The sequence below is a fragment of the Mustela nivalis genome, assembly GCF_964662115.1.
Source record: "Mustela nivalis genome assembly, chromosome: 5".
Taxonomy (NCBI): Eukaryota; Metazoa; Chordata; class Mammalia; order Carnivora; family Mustelidae; genus Mustela; species Mustela nivalis.
In genome coordinates, this window is record NC_139024.1 from 61,779,973 (window position 1) to 61,804,030 (window position 24,058).

General features: G+C 40.7%; 1 long non-coding RNA gene across 2 annotated transcripts; it reads right to left on the reverse strand.

Annotated features, from left to right (window-relative positions):
• Nucleotides 1–5,340: 5,340 nt before the first annotated feature.
• On the reverse strand, nucleotides 5,341–21,900 carry LOC309864849. Of its 2 annotated transcripts, XR_014311791.1 has the most exons (6): nucleotides 21,807–21,900; nucleotides 9,793–9,878; nucleotides 8,092–8,221; nucleotides 7,372–7,450; nucleotides 6,805–6,876; nucleotides 5,341–5,570 (listed from the first exon to the last, which is right to left on the reverse strand). It is a non-coding gene; the product is annotated as an uncharacterized lncRNA (long non-coding RNA). The 2 variants fall into 2 exon arrangements; XR_014311790.1 differs by lacking the exon at nucleotides 6,805–6,876.
• Between the last annotated feature and the right edge of the window lie 2,158 nt (nucleotides 21,901–24,058).

A 24,058-nucleotide genomic window follows, 5' to 3' on the forward strand; every position in this document is an offset into this window, starting at 1 on the left:
AAAAAGTCCCCAAAACACAAAGATTCTTAAAAAAAATAATTCAAGGTAGCTATTTGTTCTTACCCGTCTAGCCTTCAGACCGCTTTCCTTGCTGCACAAGTTGAAAGCAAGCTACAAATTGAATAGTTTTATTATCTGTTATCATTACACCATCTGCCACGGCAGCCTGGTACTCACTTCCTTGTTCTTCTATTTTCAAACACAGATGAAAATGCCCTTTTGTGGTCTTTAACATTTTCAACAAGCCCCAAGTTTATTACTTGTTATTAATAAACCTTTGATAGTCTATATTAAGATGCTAGTAGGATCAGATACAGCAAAACTAGGAAAAGATGCAGAGCTCAAGAATGAAAAAGAAGAGATGGATGGGAAAGAAAACCTTGGCTAAATATAATCTGTGCAATGGAACATATACTTAGCTTCACTTTTTGGAAACAGCTAAGATCCTGGACCGGAAGGCAACACGGGAAGAGATACACTGCACTCTCTGGTTAATTACAAGAAGTGTAACAAGGAACACACTTTGTCATGGTGCTAAACTCTAAGAGGGACCCCTGATAGAGTTTCCCATAAAGGACACAAAACAGTCTAACAAAAAGTGTCTTCAACAGTAATTTTACAAGAGAGGAAATATGTTCTCCAAGTGGTCACTGTTCTATATGTCCTTAATAAAAGATAAAGTTGTGGTGTCACGTTGTCATTCTGGGAGGATCCTTGTAGAGGATGGAAGGTAACATTGTACACCTGTGAATAAATGTTCTTTCTTATAACCTGGCTTCATGCAAAGCTGAACATTTTAAATCAACAGTCATGAATTAATGACTGTGACCAGTAGGCGATTTCCCTTATCTGTGTTTAAGCCAGCACTTGACAAGTTGGGAGGCTGCTGATATATCGAGGCTGAGGCTAGACTGGAAATCAAGAACATGGTTTTTCTGTCTTACTGACGCAATAAAGAGCTCCATGCTTTAAGTAACTAGCATGCCAGTGGCAATGATCGATTGCAAAATGCAATGTCTTCTCACCTAACAGGGGGGCTTCCCCATCATCTTCAGGAAAGTAAACTATCAAACTAACATTGCTCTTGGAAAGTATTTTGGAATGTGGTGAGGACCTCAAACAGGAACTTAAAACCAGGCAGTTCTACATCATAGAGTAAGGGCCAGCAAACTATAGTTTCTGGGCCAGATACCCCTCTACCTGTTTTTATAAAAAAGATTCTAATGGAATGCAGCCACACCCATTGGCTTATGGATTTTCTATGGCTATTTTTTCACCACAGTGTCAGAGCTGAATAGTCACAACAGAGAACACATGGTCCATGAAGCCTAAAATATTTATTATCTAGCCCATTGCAGAAAAAGCTTGTCAACCCCTGCCAGAGAGCAGAGAGAGAGAATTCAGGTTTAAAGTGGCTTGACAGCAGTGGTTATAAACCCACCATCAATTTTCACTACAAAATGGTATAATATAGTCCTTGTAAATGTTTTTATTTTAAGCATTGCAACATCAGAAAGGGCTCCCTGTGATGAATTAGGTCACAATTCACGCCAAAACAATAGCTGAATTAGTCTTCAAGTAGCAAGTTCAGTAGGGGTAAAAACAGACATGTGCCTTTTCTTTTTCACTTGAATTTTAATAATTTAATGGCACTTTTCTATAAACAATGTATTTCCCCCTGTTCTAGTGAAGAAATGAATAAACCTTGTCTTCTAAGCGGACACGGCTTAGATGGCCGCAGATCAAGCTTGCCCTGATTAGTGCCGAGAAGGAAGGGCTGAGGGTGAACGTTGCTGAAACTGAAGTCATTGCTTTTGGTGGATCTGATTTACAGTAATCCTGCACAGCTAGTATGTTCATGGTTTCTGCAAGTATAAATTCTATAGCGAGTTTATATCAGATACTACATCAGAAAGTTACGTTCCTCAGAGACACAAATTTCCTTGATGCTTTACTGATTTATTTTCAATTCAGATGAAAATAATTGTTGAGATGCTCAATGTCAAGATCTTTGGGGCCTTAATCTGCCATAGGCAGTGCCCTGAGAGATTCAAACCACATCCTAGGGGATGTTGGGGGCAGGGGGGGGGACCTTGACTTAGAGCCCTTTTTTCCTATTAATGACAAGAAAGCTCAGGGATGACTGCATAGCCAACCCTGGTTAGGGCAAGGGACCTTACCGATGGCAGCCAGTCTGTCCCACTCCTGGCTTCCTTTACATTTTCTGTGTCTCGTTTTCCCCTTGTCCTCCTTTCCTCGCCCCTTATTTTTCATTTGATTTCATCTTTTACGGTATCAGTCGACAATCCACCTTAAATCTGTTCTGGAACAAGGCAGAGTGTAAGTAAACAGGTGAAAAAGAACTTACCTGTTGAACACAGTTATTTAGTATTGTCCCTCTGAATACTGAAAAAATATATACATTGCAGGAAACAATTCTTTTCTTCTGGCATGGTAGCTCTGAGGTTTTCTTTCAAGTAGAAATTTCTCAGGGGCGCCTGGGTGGCTCCGTGGGTTGAGCAGCCGACTCTTGGTTTCAGCTCCGGTGATGAGCTCACAGAGGATGAGATTGAGCCCTTCCCATCGGGCTCCACTCTTGGTGGGGAGTCTGCTTGAGATTCTCTCCCTCTACCTTTCCCCTCACTCTCTCTCTCTCTCTCTCTCTCTCTCCTTCTCTCTCTAAAAATAAGTAAAATATTTTTTTAGGATGGAAAGAAGGAATTGCTCAGGATGTGCACAGGCACATGATGTTAGGGCAGTGCATCAGAGAGAGGCGTACAACCACTTTGCCATCTGCGATGGCCGGAGTGTGGGCAACCCAGTGCCATTGCATCAGCAACAGACAGGTAGTCAATGGAAAGGGTTAACATCATCTCTTCAGTCTCTCTGGGGGAAGCATGTCTTGGTCATTAGTACTTGAATAGTGCACTACAATTTTCAAAGAAGTTTACACATATGGCATCATATTCAACCCTCACAGTAACATTGTTAATTTGGTTTTGACACTTTGTTTTCAGCAGAAGGAGTGAAGACTTTGAAAGCCAAGTATAGTGAGTAGAGGAATGAACATTGAAACCCAGTGTATGAGACCATGTCCTAATTTGGAGTTAGACCTGAGATTAAGTAAAAATTTTTCATTTTCTAGAAGTCTCTTTAAGTGACTATATTAGGTTTCTAAAGTGGTTGTAACAAATTTCTGCAAACAAAATGGCTTAAGCCAGAGAAATGTATTCCCTCACAATTCTGGAGGCCAGAAGCCGAAACCAAGTGTGTGCAAGGCCACAGTCCTTCCAAAGTCTCTAGGGAGAATCTGTTCCTTGCCTCCTCCAGCTTCTAGTGGCTCAGTCATTATTGGTTTTTTTGGTGTGTGTGTGTGTGTGTGTGTTTTGGCTTTTGGCCACCCCCTATCTGTTTCCTCTTCATCTTCTCCTCTGTGTGTCAATCTTATAAGAATATGTGTGGCCCATTTATGGCAAGCTCCTCCTCTCAACATTCTTAATTATATCTCTTGCCATATACGGTAACATTCACAGGTTCTGGGGATTAGGATGTGGACATACCTTTTGGGGGGCTACCATGCAACCCTCTGAAGTCACTGAACCTTATGTCTCCCTTCCATAAAAACTAGAATAATATCACTTATCCGAAGGGTAAAGATTAAATAAGATAATTTAGATAGAACTATCCAGTATATAATAAATACTCAGTAGAAAGGGGTCACGCCTTTTTCTCATCGAGAGTGCTGCTAATACAATAACATTACTTTTGAGAAGATTTCCCTCATTTTTCTCATTGGGATAATAGCCAAATATATACTCAAATTCCCCCATTCTTTCATTTTCTCTTTAAAATCCCTTTCCCAATAAGCTGTATTCCAAAAAGCAGTACATTTTCCGAATTGTATTTTATCATGAACTATGATAATGCCTCTCTAGCATCTGCAGCGAAGGATTGGTTTTAATTTTGTAAAATAAAATCAAAATGTTGTGATGATGAAAATTGCTATAAAAGTATCCAAATACTTACTTTGATCTTATTACAGACCAATAACAATTTGCCCTTGTCCAGGACATCATTTGAGAGATAAAAAATGTGAACATTAAAAGTGAAGCACATATCAAGTACTTTAATTTTATCAAAATTAATTTTCCAAAAGATAGTCAAATTCTCTCTTTACTACAGAGTTACTTCATACCAACATTTAACCCTAAAAACAATACTTGTATCTTTCCTCTGCCCAAGGGCTTTGAGCGGTATTCTTTTATGACAACAAATTGGTTGATTTCTTTTTTGCTTGAGCTTTGTTTCTAACTAGGTATTTACCTTTGTTATATATAGCACTATTCTATTTTCCTTCTCCCATAACAGTTTTTGAATAAAGTATGGTTTTCTCTTGATATTTTCAGGCTGAGTTTTATCCCATTAAACCTTAGTCCTCTCAATAACAGTATAATTATTTTGGGGGTTTAAAACTTTGAGTTCTTTTGCCACCTCCTTTTCTGTGTTGACATATATAGTCTTTTAAGAACATAAATATTCTTTTTTCTTTTTTGAGAGGGAGAGAGTGAGAGTAAGCAGAGAGAAAGAGCAAAGGGAGAGGGAGTGAGAGAATCTCAAGCAGACTCCATGCTCAGTGCAGAGCCTAACATGGGGCTTGGTCCCATGACCCTGAGATCGTGACCTGATCTGAAATCAAGAGTCAGATGCTTAACCCCTAGAGCCACCCAGCTGTCCCCAAAAATACTGTTCTCAGTGAATGTCTCTATTATTTGCTGAACGAATGAAAGAGTGATCATTACTAAGGAGCAGCTCTAATATGCAAACCCTTTCTCTGACATGCCCACTGTCCTTATTACCTAATTGGTAGCTGGTCTTAATTTTTCTTACTGCCCTTTATTCATTCATCTTTGTTAAATATGTTTTCTGCTTTGATCCAGTGCCCATTTTCCATTTTCAGTAGTTCAAACTACTGACGTCCTATCATGATCCAGAAGACAAAATTCTTTCCTTTAGTACCTTCTATGTAACCAGACATTACCCACCTTCTTCTTCCATAGTCACAGCCACAAACCAAAAGAAGACAAAAAAAAAAGTCCTACCCAACCTGACATGTTTTCTCTTTCCAACCTGATCCTAGAGATGCAGATCCTCAGACGACAAAACTTTTGTTCCCACGTCAACAATCAGAGTAGCAGAAATTGGTGAGGTTGGTGATCTTGGCAGGTCCTCCCTCATATGTGGATGCCTGCTCTGAGAAGTTATAGCATGTAGACCCATGACCATGCCAGGTTTGTGCATGACTACCTCATCCCAACCAGCAGAGAGTTCACTATCAAATAATTAGGATATGTATGGTTTTATTTGCTTGAGATAAGACTTCCATCATTTTTGGAATGCTTAGGAATCTCTTGGAATCTCTCAGAGCCTGGATAAAGCCTCTACTTGAATATGTCTGGAATTACCCTCCAGGAGAAGAACCTCATAAAGCTTCCACACAGCTTAATTTCCTCTTGCTCACCCTCAGCTGTGTCACATTGTCACCATCCTTATAGGGGTCCCAAGTAGTTAACCTTCAAAAAAACAAAACGAACAAACAAGAAAAGCTGTGTCCTTCTACTCCATGTCCTATGATTTGTTTCTTTATGAGGTAGGCTCTGCCTAAGGTATTCTACAGAGTACAAATATGACTCACACCCCTTCCTCCCTTTCTTGTTACAGCCCAGAATAAGTACACAGGACCTTCCAGGTCAAGACAGTAGCATTTTATTACTATGGAGAAGTAGATGGCTTAATGACAACAAATGTGAAAAAGTTACCCCCCAGAATCTAGAAATCTCCTAGCTATATAAATCAAGAGTTCTCCTAGCTATTTTCCGTGGCATGTAATCACTGACTTCCCTTCTCTCTAGTATACTTAGAAACTAGGGTGAGGTTTTGTGAATTTTTCGTGTGTTCTACGACTCACATCTTAATATCTGACCCTGGTGTGGAGCTTTGCAGGTTGGTCATCTTGGCATTCCTAGGGGGCCTATTTGGGAACAGAGAATATAAATACCTATAGATTCCTTCTCTGTATTTCAGGTTACTTCACTCTGAATTTGCAAGTATGTCCCCACTCCTCCTGAGACTACCCCAGTCTTCCAGCCCTGCAAGCCCTCCTTTTTGTTTCTCCCATTACCCCGGAAAGAGAAGGGTCTTCCTTCTTAACTCCCTGAACACTCCTCCCCCAGAGGATACCTGTCTTTCTTTGACGAGTGGTCCTATCATTCACCCTTCCAGGAAATCCGCCCTATGCAGTGCCTGCAACACCCTCAGGGGGCAGATAAGATGAGTTCTTACAACCAGTACTTGCTTCTTGCCCTGCTGTGCTCAGATACTAACCGGTGCAGTTTCTCTGATCTTGGCCCTTGTGGCTCCCATCATCTTATTAGTAGCCAGGACTAGCTACTTAATTTGCAGGGCCCACTACAAAGTGAAATTGTAGGTCTCTTTTAAAACCTTATTAAGAATTTCAAGACTGCAGTAGGACACCATAGACCACATGCAGGGCCCTCTGACTACAGGATTCCATGCGACTACACAGGCTGCACTCCTATGAAGCCAGCCCTGCCAAGAGCATGCATGTCTTTCTGGAATCTGGCTATAGTCTTCAATCTTCTGTACTCTTCTTTGCCTTGAGGAATTACCTTTGGCTAAATTCACCATATTCATGTTCCAGATTGTCAATTTATGGTAAATGAGATTATGTTCCTCAACTAGTCCATAATCTAGCCCTACTCAGGTCAGCTTATTGGTTCTACTCACCCCCTAAATTCTCTGAGATGACCCACAGGAGTGTCCCATTCCCAGGGAAGTGACTGTTTTAAAATTAAAATTCTGTAACATAAAAAATAATTTCAGTCATTCATTAGTCACTTATTGCAAAACTATTCTGTATCCAGCATGATGCTAAGGATACAAAAAAAGAGGACGCCTACCCTCATGTAGTTCACAACACAGTGGGGGTAGGCACACTTAGAGAAATGGGTAGAAAACAACTAGAGCAGTGTTCTGACAGAAGGATGTATATTTAAAAAACAAAGCCAAAAAGAAGTATGAATAAGTCTAATTTCTACCAATGGGAAAAGCTGCTTAATTTATCACATCTACTCGTTGACCAAGATTTCCCTTCTCCTTCTCCTTGTTTTTTTCATCTGGCTTATTTTTTGTGTTAGTTTCTCAACACATCCTTCTCACAGTGTGGAGTACACAGAGGTGTTCCTCAAGCCCTTTCACCTTCTCCTTTCTCCTTTAAGCAAAAAATGAGTTATAATTACCACAAACATTGTTGGCCAACCCCTCAAGCACAAAAGAAACATATTATCTACTTACCCTGCCACAGGTTGCAACAGTGGCTTTGCTCTTAGTATTTCTTCATCCTCTAGATAAAATATTATTGCTTCTGAAATGGCTGTGGAAGAAAGCTCCTTCTTAGAAAATGTTTTTATATACCATGGATCATGTTATAAATTGGCCACGTCCTTCTGCCCTAGGTATCCACAGTCAGTAAGAGGGGAGGTAAATGGCTGACACTCCAGGAAAATTCCTGAACTCCACAACCAAAAGTTTTAGACTTCAGTAAAGCAACAGATATGGAAAAGGCTTTAGGAAAACCTCATCAGATCCTACTGGCATCACAGCCAGTCTGCAGACTACTTTTTAAAAAGTGTATTGTCTAGGCCATCAATCTTCATAATCACTCCTTCTTCTCTAGGAAGGATCTCTGACCAAGTTAAAATGACAAAAGGAATCATCTTGGTCTCCCTCTAGAGAGCTGAGAACCCAGCTGCAGGAAAGAAAATGCTTCCATCCACCACCCCATCACCACCACCACCACCCGCAACCCCACAGTCAACTTCAATCCAAATGTCAGAGTCCATAGTAGACTGACTTGGAAGATACCAGAACAAAAACATGCCAGCAAAAGGACTTTTGGGGTTTGGTTTTGGGTTCTTTGTTTTTGTTTTTGTTTTTCCAGAGGCACACTCTGGTCAAGCACCCTTCCACCACCTCCATTAGTCTTTCTCCATCAACCTCCAGGATCAGTCTCACCCAGGAATGCCTCCTGAATAAGTGGTCACTTGTATCCTAAACATCGAAGGGTGTTAAGAAACTTCTGCTGCTTTGAAGTTTCTTCTTCACTTGCTTCCCTTGATTCTTGAAATTCCACCATCAGTCATACCTGTAAGTAGTGATATAATTGATTAGATTCTTTCCAGGTGATAGCTTGCCACATCAGATTGTGTTAAGGGGAAAATGGAATGAGTATGAAGGTCCAGTGTGCTGAAGGGAAAGGAATTTCTGTAATAGAGACAAAAGCTCTGAGAGGGAAGCCTGTATCCCAGAAAATAAGTCTATTTTACAACTACATTTAGGCCCAGAACCACCCCTGCCCCACCGAGAACTTGTTCTGATCCTGTCAGTTGAGGTTGTCTTGACTCAATGCCTTGTAAAAAGACCACAGCTGAAGATCACAGGAATGTCCAGGCTGATTCTGGTCTATTTCACTGCACCTGATACAACAGTGGTTGCATATGCTTGATGTCCTCAGCCTGAGCACTCAGCCACTGGGTGAAATCCTGGAGTGGCCTCTCTGAACTGCTCATTTCCCTCAGGCAATACAGTGAGAAAAAGAAGACACATTGTTCATCCTCAAGATTCTTAGAGAGATGGGTTAGCCAAAGGCAATGGCCTCCCCCACCTCCGGTTGGCAGACCACTAAAAGAGTTAGTATTCTCTGTGCATTTAACTGTGTAGATAGGCAGTAATGGTAGATGTTAAATTAACCTTCTCACCTATTGGAAGCAATAGGTTATAATGGGAGAAAAGCATGGATTTGGAGTCACAAAGAGATCTTCCTAGAGCTGCTATTTATTAAGCTTTTAACATTGGTTAGAACACCTAAACCCTCTGAACCTCCATACCTTCCTCTCTGAAATAGGGATAATGATACCCACCCTGAAGTGCTGTGGGGAGAATACGTATGGAGCCTGGTAGACCATAGGCTTTCAACAAATGCAGTGGTCTTCCTCCATCAGTTTCCCATTGGGATGGAGCATATGAAACTACAGTGCTCTACACTATTAAAGTTGTTCATCCTAACCCAGGAAAGGAAACCTTTTTAAAATTATTCCTTTCATCTTAAATACTCTAGTTTAACTGTCATCTCACTCCTCAAGAAGTTATGGCCCCCCAAAACAGAGAATGAATTTGAAGCTCCCGTTGTTTAACACAAGATTTGATATGATCTCTGTGCATGAAAGAAAATGCAGCTCTTTTCCACATGAAAAAGGAAATGTGGGTTTGTTATGGTAAATATTTACTTAGGTTCCCCAAATCAATTATTCTAATGTAGTCTAAGAATTACCAACAAATGGGTTTATAACATTCTTTCAATGTTGATTTACTGTACTAGGAAAATCGAAAGAAAGAGAGAAAGAAAGAAAGAAAGAAAGAAAGAGAAGGAGGGAAGGGATAAGAGAGAGAAAAGAAAAGGAAGAGGAGGAAGGAGAGCAGGAAGGAAGGAAGGATCTTATCAACTTATTGTGTGAACACCCAGGTAATACTTAACATTTTGAGATACACTAGAAACGTATCCTGACCTTATGCCAGCAAAAATCCCTCCCCCTGAAAAAGGTCTAATTTATTTATGCAATTCAAAAAATAAAAAACTGGGACTCTATTACAAGCCTCTAAGACTTTCTCAAAACAAAAATAATCTATAGCCTGGACTCAAAAAATAAAAAGACTTACCACAGGCTTCAAATTCCTGAGGTGGGAGTTTTCCATAGATCACAGCAAACTGATCATGCAGAGAAAGGCTGACACAGCAAGGGTCACTAAGGAAAGGAAGAGAAACACAAGGGAAAAATGAAAAAGAAAAGAAAGGAAGAGAAATGCTACTTTCTCTTTTTTGGCATATGTAAGTTCTATGAAAGAACTTCTGAAATTCTTAGCCCTAGGTAAATATTCAATCAGGTAATAGGTTTTGAAAAGCTTTTCAAATTCCAAATAATAATAGAGTTGGGCAAAACAGTGTTTCTTTGGGGCCCCCAATGAGAAATAATAAATTCTTGGTGATTAATGGCACTTATGTGCTCTTGGACATTAAAAACATTTTCTGCTCTTGAGTTACAACGGAAGCTACAGCTTGAATTTTATTGTTCAATTTGCCTTTTCCCTTCCTGGGTGAGCCAGCACTGGATTTAGAAGCTGAAAGTTTATAGAGTCAGCAGGACCCCAAGGGACTGAGAACTTAGCTGGGCCAATGAGGATAATGCCAAAGATTATCTGCCCTCCCTGAAAATGCAGCATTCAGAAAAGAAGAAGGAAGGGTGATTATAAAAACGAATAGTCTGTAACTTAGACAACATTTCTTGGCACCGTTGGCAAATCTCGTTTTAAAAAAACAAACAAACAAAAAATTTCCTGGTTCACAGTTTCTGAAGCTCTTCTTTTTTTCCACCTTTGGCACATGGTCAAAGGACAAGCTGGTGTCTTCCCAGAGGACTGGAGAATGTTCGAGTCCTCAGACACAATGAAGCAAGGCTCAGAGTTAAAAGCAGAGGGCTGAGAGTTAAGAAGCTTTCAAGGGTAGAAAGGAAAAGATTTTTGCTTAGTCGACGGTTGATTTTGTCAGTGTTGATGTGTTTTTCCCTGAGTCCTTAGAGAAGTTCAAGTTGGACCTTGGGCCTTACCTAAACACTAAACAGGACTATCTTTCTGCAAGGTTCCTCAAGCATGTTTTAGTTACACTTTACAAAACCATCCTTGTCATTTTCCCCAGTCTTGGCAGTGACTGAAAACAGTGCAAAATAGAAGACTTTCATGGGAACAGTTACCCATATCAAAATCTAATACCATTTGCCAGTCCTATATGCTTTCCCTAGACTTAATCTCCCCATCTGTAAAATGGAGAGGACGTCTAGGTCCATAAAGACTACAGGTACAAGGTATCCAATTTACAAAGACCCAGGACTAAGATTTTTCAGGAATCTGAAAGAAACAAAAACAAACATGCAAACAAACAAAATATCTCAAGGGAGTACTAAATTAGGGTCTCAGCTCTCCCACTTCCTGGGACTGTCCCACCCCAGGTCCAGGAGGGAAGGCAATCTTCTGCCGATGGGTAAGTTTACTGAAAATGTGGATAGATTCCTCTCTCCTTTTCTCTGTGTCTCAATTTCCTGTAAATGGTAAAACTCTAACACAAAAAGTAATAAGATCCAAATCTTCCTGCTGGGGATTTGATGAAGATGAATTAGACACTGACACTCAAGAAAAGATGGAAGGCTCTCCGTGACAGAGGCCAAACTAATTCAAAATGAAAATCATCAATTTGAGTGTGCTCACATGTTACTTAAAAATCAATGAAGAAACAAAGTGAGGGAACCCTGAAGCCATTTCAGCACCCCTGCTTTCTCACTCCACTCGAACTTAGCAGCCTTGAAATACCTCGGCTCTGAAAACCCAGTCAATCATCATTAATAATGATATTTTTATAGCACTTTAAAAATTGGAATTTTCAGAGCCACCTTGATAGATGTCCTGTCACTACCTTGCCATTTGCGTAATTTTTTTTTCTGAGTTGTTTTTTCCCCCTGTATTAAAGAACTTTTTAAGAGAGAAGAGAAAGATTTTTCTTTTGATTGAAAAAATCATAAGGAATGGCACGGCTTGCCCTTGCTACGAATCCCTTCCTAATGAGCAGTGTAATTTAGCAATTGTACAAGGACTTTCAACTTTAACGATTCTAGAACTTGAGTTTACTTAAGGAGTTAAAACAAATGCCTGCCTGTTGCCTCCAGATCTGGAATGAGAGTTCAGCGAGTTTGCACACAGATGAAAAAGATTAGAGACAAAAGCCAGGTTGCTGTTTTTCTGATACACAAACATCTCAAGCAATTTACCTGTTGTTTATCTCCTTATGAACTATAGGAATTACTTAGTACCTCTAGTGTGATTTGCCCAGAAAATCCAGAATATTCCTTCAAAATATTTTAATTCATTAAGTTTAATTCAATAAATTAAGCAAATTCTCATCTTCTTCTGGCTTTATCTGCTTATTTCTTCCCCATACACCCCCCCACCCCCCGCAAACAGTACTGAGTATTCCTTGCCTTTGAAAATGCATATGAAATTTTTCATTTCTGTTGTAACTTCCACAAAACTATCCAAGCTTATGAGGTACATTGGCCAAGGGAACTCAAACAATTCATGTTTAACCTCTGAGACAAAAGACAAGCCTGAATGTTTTCAGAAGTTTGTATTGTTGTTGTTGTTCTTCTTCCCACCCCCACCCCCCACCCCTTGTAGTTTCTTTTATTCTTTGCCTCCAGGAAGACAGCACAGGAATTTTTATCACCACTGGGGGCTTAATACCGGTGGTGAAAAAAACGAGTTCCTGTCCTGGTGTTGAACTAAAAAGGAATAAATGTCTTGGTTGTATCAGGTTTCTTTGTCAAGCAAACAAAAATAAAGGGATCTCGTTTACTGGAATAGTTGCAGCGCTCATTAAAATTGATGACTTCGAAGATTCTGTGCCTCTCTTCCTTTAACCAGGGCCATCAGCCAAGAATCTGCTGTGCTGTTAAAGACATCATGTTATTGGGGTGTTGTAAAACAGACCACTGCTGTCACCTTAGCTCACCCTTCATGGCTCAGTGTGACAGCGGGAGAGGCCTGGGGGCACTGGCAGAGGATGGGCCTCACCATTTGGCCAAGGGCCGCCAACAGAATAGATGTATGGGACTAAGACCCAACCTGGTATTTCGTAGCCGTGAACATCAAGTTCGAAAAAGAAAGAAAAAGAGCTGGATTAGCACGAGGCAGAGTTCGGTTTTTCTTAGAAATGTGCGACTCTGCAAAAGTGTGCCTTTATTTTTGGCACAAATTGCTATAGCAAATTACATGGCTTATCAGATGTGGTTTTTTGGGCTCAGTGGAGAAGTCACTGCAGGGACTTGTTCTCTTTGTTGTTTGTTCCCAGTTGGGAATTTGGGATAGATCGGTGTTTTCTTATAGTTCAGGAACAGACTTGAATAATAAGTGCTAACGATATTTGTGATTCAATTAAACTCACATTATTACAATTGACCAAATGAGACCTTGGACTGACTTACAAGAGATTTCCATTCTGTGAAAGGAGGTAAGATACAAAGTTTGAAACTCCATGTCACAGATTAGCCAGGAGGCCCATGTAAACTTTGAGGGGAGTGAAGAAGACAGAACAGGGCAGGAGGTCAATCCCAGTGAATGAAAAGTTTCAGAGTGAGCATTTTCAATTCCTCTCAACAGCCTCCTCACTCCTTTGTTTTCTTGACCATCTATGTAGATTCATCCTCATATAGCCCAAGAACCCAACGAGAATGTCACTTTTGATATTATTTCTATTTATTTTGTTGCCAAAAATGGAGACTAGATTGAAACTCTAATTTTAGAAACAGAAATTTTCCACTAGCTAAAATAACCATCGAGTACACACGTGTTCGTTGGTTTATTCACTCATTTATACCAAGATAAGACACATACCAGAGGGATGCAAAAGAAGCATAAAAATAGGGTTCAAGGAGTCCAGTTTATTGAAAATGCAACGCAAGGCAATAGGTAAGTGAGTGCTTCACACCCAGGAGCATAGTGTTAAAAGTAGAGGGAAAAGTCAACGTGGAAAAGAAAGGCTTAAGGAAGAACAGCTCCTGGGAGAAGATGAATCTTAATTGGAAACTGCAATACTACATAGACCTTCAAGTGTGTCTTCACGTTGGGCCCTTTTCTTCCAATGAAATCTTACACAGAAACCCAGTGCAGAGCCATAAGAACAGAGCCCAGATCTTACCCTTTCCACTCTCCGGATTCCTCACTTGGGTTTCCTCTCCCTTCAAGGTTCGCAATTTGAAAATCATGGACTTCAATAAATAGCAAGTTAACGAAGAGAAGGAAGGCAGCCCTGGGTGTGGAGGACAGCACGAGTAAAGCTGAATCAGAAGATAGTGATAGAAATGTTTTGAATGAGTTCAGTGAAAGCATTTGGGCAAAGATATCTACCTGAAATTGATTCCATAGACCTTACGGGACTGTTAGCGATTCTCAGATTGGAGAGTGATGTGATAGAGATGAACATTTAAGAATATTAACATGGTTGGGACGCCTGGGTGGCTCAGTTGGTTAAGCAGCTGCCTTTGGCTCGGGTCATGATCCCAACGTCCTGGGATCGAGTCCCACATCCGGCTCCTTGCTCGGCAGGGAGCCTGCTTCTCCCTCTGCCTCTGCCTGCCATTCTGTCTGCCTGTGCTTGCTCTCTCTCCCCCTCTCTCTCTCTGATAAATAAATAAAATCTTTAAAAAAAAAAAGAATATTAACATGGCAACTACATGCTGATGGTCTGCAAGGAGGATGCAACTAGAGTAATCTGAAGGTCAGAAATAGATGACCCCTAACAGAGCTGCAATTTGAAAAATAGGGGCGTGGCCAATAGGTCTTCATGATTGATTAAATATGGGAGTAAAGGAAATACAGGCATGAAAGTCATATTTTACTGAGACATCTATATTATACACTTGTAAGTATCTGTAGTTTGTCCACAGCCTTTATCTCTATTAGTCATTATACATTTGTGTGAATATTTTATCAGTACATTTCTATCCCTGGACTACAATAGACTACAATACTCTATGAGATTGGGGACTCTGGCTATTTGGTTCTAGAACTTTAGCATCATAGGTTAAAAAAAAAAAAAGCTACTCATATTTGTGAAATTAAAAAACTCAATAAATGATGGTGTCATTGACCTTATTAAAAGGAGCTAGAGAAAAGCAGCTGAATTCGAGTTTTATCATATTTTTCTTAAATGAAGAAAATGGGTCTAAACTCAGACTTCTTATCCCTGTTTAAGACACAGGGCTGAAGAGCAGTTGAAATGTCTGTGATGGGTGTAAAAGGTAGGCCATCAACAGCAGTGAGGCCATGAGAATGAATTAGTTTACCCAAAGAGAATGTGTGTTTAAAGACAGAAGAGCAGAGAAAGCTTGAGGATTCTCATGCAAAAGTCAAATGGAGAACCGGAACAGTCAAAATTAAAGAATATTTCTCTGAGGGTAAATTTGGAATGGTTTGCCATACACCCACACTTTGAGACATTTATAAACTATCACAGGAAAGAAATCCTCTCTTAAAAAAGTTTAAGACATTAGGAATTTTGGAAGTGGGGATAAAATGTACAATTAATTAAGAGGAATCCAACCTATTTTCAATCTCTATCAGAATTTTTTTTTATTGTATTTGTAAAATATGACTGATCACCTTATCCCAAATGCTCATGGTGTTCCTGCTGAGAAAAAGTGGTCCACACACACCTTATTCTTTGTTTTGCTTTCTTTCTCTTTTCTTCTTTCTTTCTCTCCCACTTTCCTTTGGTAGCAATATCGAAAACTTCTCTTACTTAGAATTATATATGCCACATGAAATTCTGAAATCTCATTTGCTGATCTAATTTTGGTATCATTCCACCTAAATCCTCTTGTTCATTGTTATTTTTATTGTTGATGCTATTATTGTGACTTTTGTTTTCTTTTTAAAGTTTTTGTTTTGTTCTCTTCCATTTTTTGGGTGGTAAAAAGGAGAGAGAAAAAAAATGTTTGAGTGACAAGAACTATGATTCCTTTGTAGTCAAAGAAAGTGTCAATATCTTCTGTCCATTCTTACATAGAGTGTGAGACAAACAGATCTTTCTTTAAAAAGAAAAAAAAAAAAAGCAATAACCCCCAGGACATTATAATGACAAAGTTATAATATGAATTTTCTTCTATTTTTTTTTCTATTTAGTCCAAGGAGAAATTATGCATCTTTTATCTAGAAAATAAGTAGCTATGGATTTTGAATGCTTCACATGCTAAGTGCTATAATTCATACAAAAAATGTAAATGTTAAAATTCTGAAGATATTTTAAAGTGAAGTCTAATATGAATAGCAAGGAGCCTGAGAGGAAAAAAAAAACTCTGGGAATAAAAAGACATTGTAGCCACCAATAGTTTTTCGTGAGCAGAAGCTGCACAGTTACTTTCTGGCTTCAGGTCTCAAATAGTGGTTTTATTCCAGGGGAACCACCAAACTACCAAAACGTGAGATGGGGCCAAGGACAATACAGAGCCAAAACAATTCTCTGCTAGATCTGGAAGTTAGGCTTGAAGCTACCTCCAGTCCATCTTTTGGAGTCTTTTGGAGTTTGTTCACTTATTCCTGTCCACAAAGCCTTAAGAGGACATCTAGGACGTGCCCAAGGCTGTACTAGGCCGAGAAGTAAAGAGACCCAGTCCCTGGTCCCGGGAGCTCGCGCTGTGGGGAACTCTTCTGCAGCCAGTACCCCCAACAGTCTTTCCTCTTCACCTTCCAAAAGGTTTGGCAGGTATGTTACCGGAAACAGGTGGCTCTCCTTGTTGCTATCAGTTGTGTTTATGAGCGCATAGAAAACCATCTACAGCTGGGACTTCCTCTCATTTTCCAAGACTGACACCTTTTTTTTTTTTTTTTTTGTATTTCCATTTATATTTTCTCTGCACGTAATTCTGAATTGCAGGTGGAGCTAACTCACCTCTTGGGGTGTTGTCTGCCCCAACACTTAGCAAGAAATAGGGAGCATCTGGAGGTCCTTCTCCAAAACACTATGAAGGTCCCAAGGAAAAAGAATCATCAGTCCCGGGGGAGAGAAACCATCCAACTTACACCAAGAGCCAGGCTAAGGAGGAATAAATGGAGACACGCATTCCATGAATAAAAAAGAAGATGAGCAAGAGGATTAAAAAGAAGAAATCATTGAACACATCATGCTGCCCTGATGCAGCAAGATAAGGATATGACGGGTAACCTGCCAGGCATGCCAACTGCTCACTGAGGCTGAGTGGGCCTCTGTATTGCAGGAGAAGCACAGTCAAACCATGATTTCAGGTTTTCCAAGCACTGTTCTGCACACACACCAACTTCTTAACAACCCCACCTGTGCGGACAACAGGGAATGTCACCCAGTGTTCTATTACGCTGTTTCTCAAGAAAAGACATTCTTTCTTAACACAGGCAGCTATCCTGTTCTATAAAGATGTCTTCTCTTTACGTCTGTGTTTTATCCGATGTGCATAATTAGAATGATTTGGCCAGGTATCTTGCGTGCTCTCTACCTTCTTTATAACCTTTCTTGATGCCCAGCACCCCAAAACTGCCCAGTAAATGTCACTGAGCAACAGGTAAATTTTCTTTTTAAGAATTTCTTTATTCATTTTGGGGGATGAGGAACAGAGGGAGAGGGAAGGAGAGAATCTCAAATAGACTCCCCACTGAGTGCAGAGCCTGTTACAGGGCTCGATCCCACAACTACGAGACCCTGCATGATCTGAACCGAAATCAAGCATCCAACACTCCATGGACTGAACCACCCAGGCACCCCGACAGGTAATTCTTTACAAAGAGAAAGGCCAGCCCACAGTGTATGTCACATGTTAATGAGGTGTCCCCAAACACTGTTCATCACAGCTGCTGTGATGGGCAATGACTAGGTAGGTTCCATTGTTATTGGAGCCAATGGCAGCACCCACAAAAAGAATGCATGAGCAAACTTCGCTACACAGTCAGTCCCCACTTGCTGGTGATTCTTGCTGGTCTGGCTTTCTTCCTGCTTCCTCAGCACGCCTTTGCTCCTGATGACCAGACACCTGGACTGTCTTCCCCAATTCAAAACACAGTCATTCTCCACAGCCTTCCCTATGATGTAAACTTCTACAAATTTTTCAGGTCTCAGGGAACTTGTACTCTTCAGGATTTATGGTCAATGGTAGTCTATATTTAGCATCTTTATTTCCTTTCCATCTGTACTCTGCCTTCTTTTCTGGGCCCTTGTCTTCTCCATTTCTTATCTAGATATGAAGCACCTGAGAGTTCATTGTCTCACAGGCTAAGACTGTGATTTTACAAGTGATCAGTAAGTGATCAGTTGAATGTGTGGCTTCTCAGTACACCCAAAACTGGCTTCTATGAATACACACACACACAAGTGGCATCGTCATGGAGCATTAGTAACTTTGTGTGTTATCCCATTCAATACTCACAGCAGCCCTATGTAACACATAGGCAGATATGATTCCCATCTCCGCCTCATTGATGGGGAAAATTTCCATATTTTGCCCAGTGTTATCAAGGCAGACTACAGTTTTTATTGTTTTCTGATTCAAGATAGTGTCTCCTATCCCACAGATACAATCAAAACAGTATAATAGCTACTGCTCTTGGAAAAAAAAAAGAAAAAAGTATAACCTGTCCCTCCCACTCACCCTTCCTCTACTCTGCTGAGCCTTTTGCCTTTCTACCTTGAATACTGGGTTTGACCAACATATGGACATTACCTAGCATGCCAGGTGCAAGCCAGGAAATGTTACTGTGAAAAATAACAGGATCAGCTTCTCAGCGTCTGTTAGTGTAAAAACCACAACACACTCTGTATTTTCCAGCAAATGTATCAAATGGGTCACTCCACTCACTGGCATGCGGACTTACTCTTCCCGCCTACTGAGTCAGTCAGAACTGGAACACTTGAGTGGCTGTGTGTCAACCTCCCTCGAAGGAAAAATATCAACATGAGCAATAAAATTTGTAAATATTGAGAATCATAAGGCTCCCAAGAGGATTTATCTCTCGATTGTGACACGTAGGAGATCCAGACAACATATACATCAGGACTGTCCCCGATTAACAGGTGAAAAAAACAAGGCTGAGGGAAGTTAAGTGATTTACTAAAAGTTAATAAGTTAGTAAGTGGCAGATTCTTAACCGCAATCCAGTTTTGCTTGCCCGCCCCCCCCTCCACAAATTGTGATCTTTCCCCCACATGCCAGGAAAGGAGTTGAATGGAATGAAACTAATCACATGACAGGGCCTGGACTAGGGTAAGCACTTATGAGAAGTGAAGACCCCTCAGCCGTGTGAAGAGAAACCACTCAGTAAGAGAAGACGCCACAGCATTTGAGAGAGGGAGGAAGGGAAACGGGCTGGGAGTGGGCACCTGCTGCTTGCAAGCTGGCAGGAGAGACTGTTCTCCAATGTTCCTGTTCAGAAAGGAAATGTATCTGAAACGCTGAGGACTCCACATACATTCTGTTAATAATTTACCAACTGAAACCATTAAAGATGTTGACAAAAGCTTTCCATTTACTATGGGTGTCTATGGGTGATTTGAAACCACTCATTGTGTTTATAAGCTTCTGGGTTATTTCTGAGTGTCCCAACTAATCGGCAGCAGCAAAGGCAGCTTGGACCAGCAGCAAATGGAGTTTTAGTTTGAACATAACAACTACCTCGATTCCACACTCAGGCGTTTTGCCACTAATTCACTGAGAGACTGTTGGCCCAGGGCCTCCGTAGGCAAATTATATTTGCCAATAGATGAAATTTATACTGTAACTCGGTATTCCTGAATGGGAAGCTCAATATTAAAAAGCAAATGTTTTCTCAGAAGAAACCCATGAAGATGTCATCAGAGTCAAACATTCAGTAGAAACAAAGAAGCAGAGCATTCCTATATCAAAAAATTTTATATTCTTCCAGAACATTCTAAGTATACAGGGACTAAAGTTCCTAAAGTGAAAGGAACAAACTGACCTTCTCATGCAGGATGAATTAATTCTTTCAAGCTGCTATTTGTAAATATAACCAAGCAGTGTATTACCTGCTATTTTAAAGTTCTGGCTTCTTGTTCCATTTCTGCCATTTCTAACCCCCCACTTATGCGTTTTAGTTAGAATGCATCTGGCTACAAATATCAGGAGATGCAAAGAACAGTGATATAAGCAATGAGGGCATTTATTATTTTTCATTGCACAAAACCCAGAGTTATGGAAGCCCCACTACGGTTAAGGTGGCTGCTCTGTGACTTGTGACCATGTCTCTACTCTGCCATGCGTTCTGGACAGGGTGTCCCTCCATTCCCCTCAGGTGGCTACTGAATGATCCAGGTCACACGTAGGTGATGAGATGCAGAGACAGCAAAGCGATATCTACCAGTTGTTTCCCTTTTTTAAACTGAATGAAATTTCTAAGAAGTTTGGACTGACCATGTCCTGTGCCTAAGCATAAACCCAATCACTTAGCAAGGCTCATGAATGCAATTTCCATGACTGACTTACCCTAATCAAGATACACTCCTTGGGGCTGAAGAAGGAGCCCAGGCTGCCTTCAAGCATGTGGCCACTCAGAGGAGGGTAAACAAAATTAGAGAAAAGGAGGAAAGGTCAGTTTGGCAGGCAACAGGGATTATCTGCCGTATCAAGAAACCTCCTATCATCTTTATGGCTTATTTTCCCTGTCACTGGGTAAAAACTAGACTAGAGGTCACAGCTAAAATTCTTCCAATGGCCAGAATTCCACAATTCAAAGATGAAGATGACGCCCTCGTCGGCACTTAATGGAAAAATCAGCATGATTCAATGAAATAAGATTTTTCCCAGAAAACAGTACAGGTTAGAAGGAATCAATCCACAATAGACCCAACAAATGACCTCACTTTTAGAGTCAAGTGTACCGTCATCCATTAATCTCTATATTTCTGGGGCACCTGGGTGTCTCAGTGGGTTAAAGCATCTGCCTTCAGCTCAGGTCATGATCCCAGGGTCCTGGGATGGAGCCCTGCATCGGACTCTCTGCTCAGCAGGGAGCCTGCTTCTCCCTCTCTCTCTGCCTGCTTCTCTGCCTACTTGTGATCTCTGTCTGTCAAATTAATAAATAAAAAATCTTAAAAAAAAAATCTCTATATTTCTGTGAGATAAATAAAGCTGTATCATCAAGAAAGGTAAACTGAGGGGCGCCTGCGTGGCTCAGTGGGTTAAGCCGCTGCCTTCGGCTCGGGTCATGATCTCAGAGTCCTGGGATCGAGTCCCGCTGAGCAGAGAGCCTGCTTCCCTCTCTCTCTCTGCCTGCCTCTCCATCTACTTGTGATTTCTCTCTGTCAGATAAATAAATAAAATCTTAAAAAAAAAAGAAAGGTAAACTGAGGCAGAAAGAAGCATAAGTAGCCCATAGCCCCATGCTCTGACTTGAACCAAATCAATAAGTCACACTGAAGAAGGTGGAAGAAGTTCACATTATCATAGTGACCTCCAAACCGGGGTGTGCCAGCCACAGAGGGTGCAACAATGATCCGTCCATGGCTGAGAAGAAACACTGGAATTTCTATTTATATTTTTGTCTCATCTTTTAATTTACATGAGTCATATTTTATAATGTGCATGATGCAATAGCCAAGAAGTAGTGCATACATATAATTTATAGCTATGTAGAAAGAGGAGATGGGAGCTGATAAATTTTTTACTCCTAGAATGCACAGTTAGAAACTGTGGAGATAACTGGATGACTGGTATAGATCATACTAGCATTTTGATGGCTTCAACTCCAGCACAGAACTGGAAGGGGAAAATACCTCCAGAGGCTGACATGACTGCATCTGTGACTGGCCCACACTGAGAAAACAAGCCAGCCCTGAATCTGGGTTGAGAACATTCCATTTCCAGGAAAACAGAGATTCCCAGCTTACATTTATTTCTTAGCCGTTACAAAGGCTTTCACTTGGTTTACCAGGAGGCCACCTCTATCACTGTTTTCCTCTATCACCTCCTCCAACGGATCTCCTGTTTTAAGAAGTATCTGACATGCTCTATCTGACTCAGCATAAATGGGGCTTCCTGACACGGTCAGGGAGTCAGAAGAGCTCCGTGGGCTCCCACAGTTTGTTTACTTACTCATTCAGTTAACAACTGTGCATCTCCTAAGTGCTAGACAGGAGGCTACAACGAGTTGCCAAGACTTCTGGAGTCCAGTGGCTAGGAGGAGTAGTGTCCCCTCTGTAGAGAGACAAACAAAGATGGTGGTACAAGGAGAGGATAAAAAGGAGAAGACTGAGGTCTGGAGTCAGAAGTGGGTAGGCATGGCTGTCAGGAACGGCCCCTACTTCCAACATTTTATTGAGTCTTAAGGAGAAGAGCAGGTCAAGTGCCAAATTCCTGTCATCAGGAAAAACAGTAATGGCGGCTCAACTCCACCTGAGGAAGGAAATATGGTAGGGGGAAGGAAGGGAGATCTCTTTCCCTGGGTAAACCTTGTCTCTGGCTCCCTCCAGTCTCTGAAGGTGTGGCATGGGCTTGGGCCTTATACACTCAGTGGAATGCCACTTTCCCTGGGCTCTCTGGAGCTGTCTCTCCCTGTGCACCTCAGGGCCCAGGAATACATAGGCCTCCCTCAGCTGCTCAAGTGCTCAGACTCCAAGGCAAACGTGTTTCCAGGGTCCCTCAGCAAAAAGAAATCAGATAACAATGGTTCTGATAGATGGGAAGGGGAGTGGGTTGAAAGGGGACAGAATTTAATCTCCACATATATGCCATGTAACAGTTAGAAAGGGTTTATTCAATGAATTTAATCACAAATTCCCCTATAAGAAAACTGTAACCTCAACCTCAAATGTATTCCAATGAGTCAGCATTTTAAACTATAAACGGGCAGAAAGATTAGACTTTTTACTCAAAAAAGGTTGTTTTCCTTCAATGCTCTTCCCTTCTTCTACACTTCTGTTTTTCCAGGGATTAGTTCAATAGTGGCTTAGAATCAGGCTTCCTGTCTTAACTCAAACGTTCTGGGTGGTGTAGAAAAGGCATTTATGTCGTGACGCAGCACAAGGGGCCTTAGAGACACTTTTTTTTTGCTACTTTCAGAAGAAACATGACAGGATTGCTTAATTGCTCCTTCCTGAAACATGGAGGGAAGGGATGCTGGGAATGGGGAGTCAGAAGGGCAAGATTAGAGTTTTATTAGAAGCAAAGAAAATCTTTTTTTGTAAGAAAAACAAAGATTTTACCATCAAAATAGGAAATCCATCAAAGCACTGTGGTGCTTAGTCCCCGGCAGTCAAAACAGCTAGGAGGATGGGGGAGGGAAGGAAAGAAGTTAATCTATATCCAGAATTCTTTAATTAGATGATTAAAAACAAGGCAAAACAAAACAAAAAGCAAAGAGAGAGAGAAATTTTAAAAAAACTTTGCAATCAGCTTTCGAGTGTTGTTCAAGTTGAACAAGGAACCTGGAATTTGAACTTACCTTGCAAAGTAGGTGCCCTGAGTGAGGAAAGCAGCCCTGGGGCGGTTCTGGAGCCTTCCTTCACTGCTGGAGAACACATTAACAACTTCATCTAGTCTCTCCAAAATGGACGTTAATTTTAAAAACTGAATGTAAAAAAATTTAAAGCAAATGCTCAGGCATTTTGCTTCAGCTGACAAAGGTTTCACCCAGAATGTAGTATCTGCTTCATAGACCAAAGATGAGATTCAGCCCCCCTCATCCTTTTTATCTGTCTCCTGTTTGTCATTGTTGGGTATGAGGTGTACCTTATCTACTTCCAAGCCAGCCTTAAAAAGATAAGGGTAAACTCAGGGAGAAAAAGTGAAAATGAGTGACCTTGGCAACTTTTTTAGCAATTGTGAAGGATAAGAAGAAACATAGTTGCAAGTATTGGTTAACACAGCTATAAATGTAGCCGTCCAGAGTCTCATTAATTCAATATGCACATTTCAGTCCCCATCAGTAACTCTCCACCACCCCCCTCTCTCTTCCCTCTCTCTTTCTGTCTCTCTGTAAACTTTAATATGTAGCTGAAATTTTCTGATATATTTCCCTAATGGATTAAAAACATCCTTTTTTAAATTCAATTTTTTTTTTTTTTAATCAAAAGCAAACATGGATGTTGACTGCATTTCTGGGTGAATTCCATCTCAGAAACCTGTGTTGCCAGACATGTCGAAGCATCATTTCCAAGGTGTCTATGTTGGTGGGCCCCAGGATCCAGGTAGATGTCATCTAAGGCATGTAAAGAAATTTTGAAGATTAAGCAAAACTGCTGTTTTTTAGTGACCTCCCTTTTTTTTTTTTTTTTTTTTTTTTGGTGACAGTGGCCAGAAAATTTGAAGCTGAGGTAAAAATTAAGAAGACGGGTGAGCATGCTTTA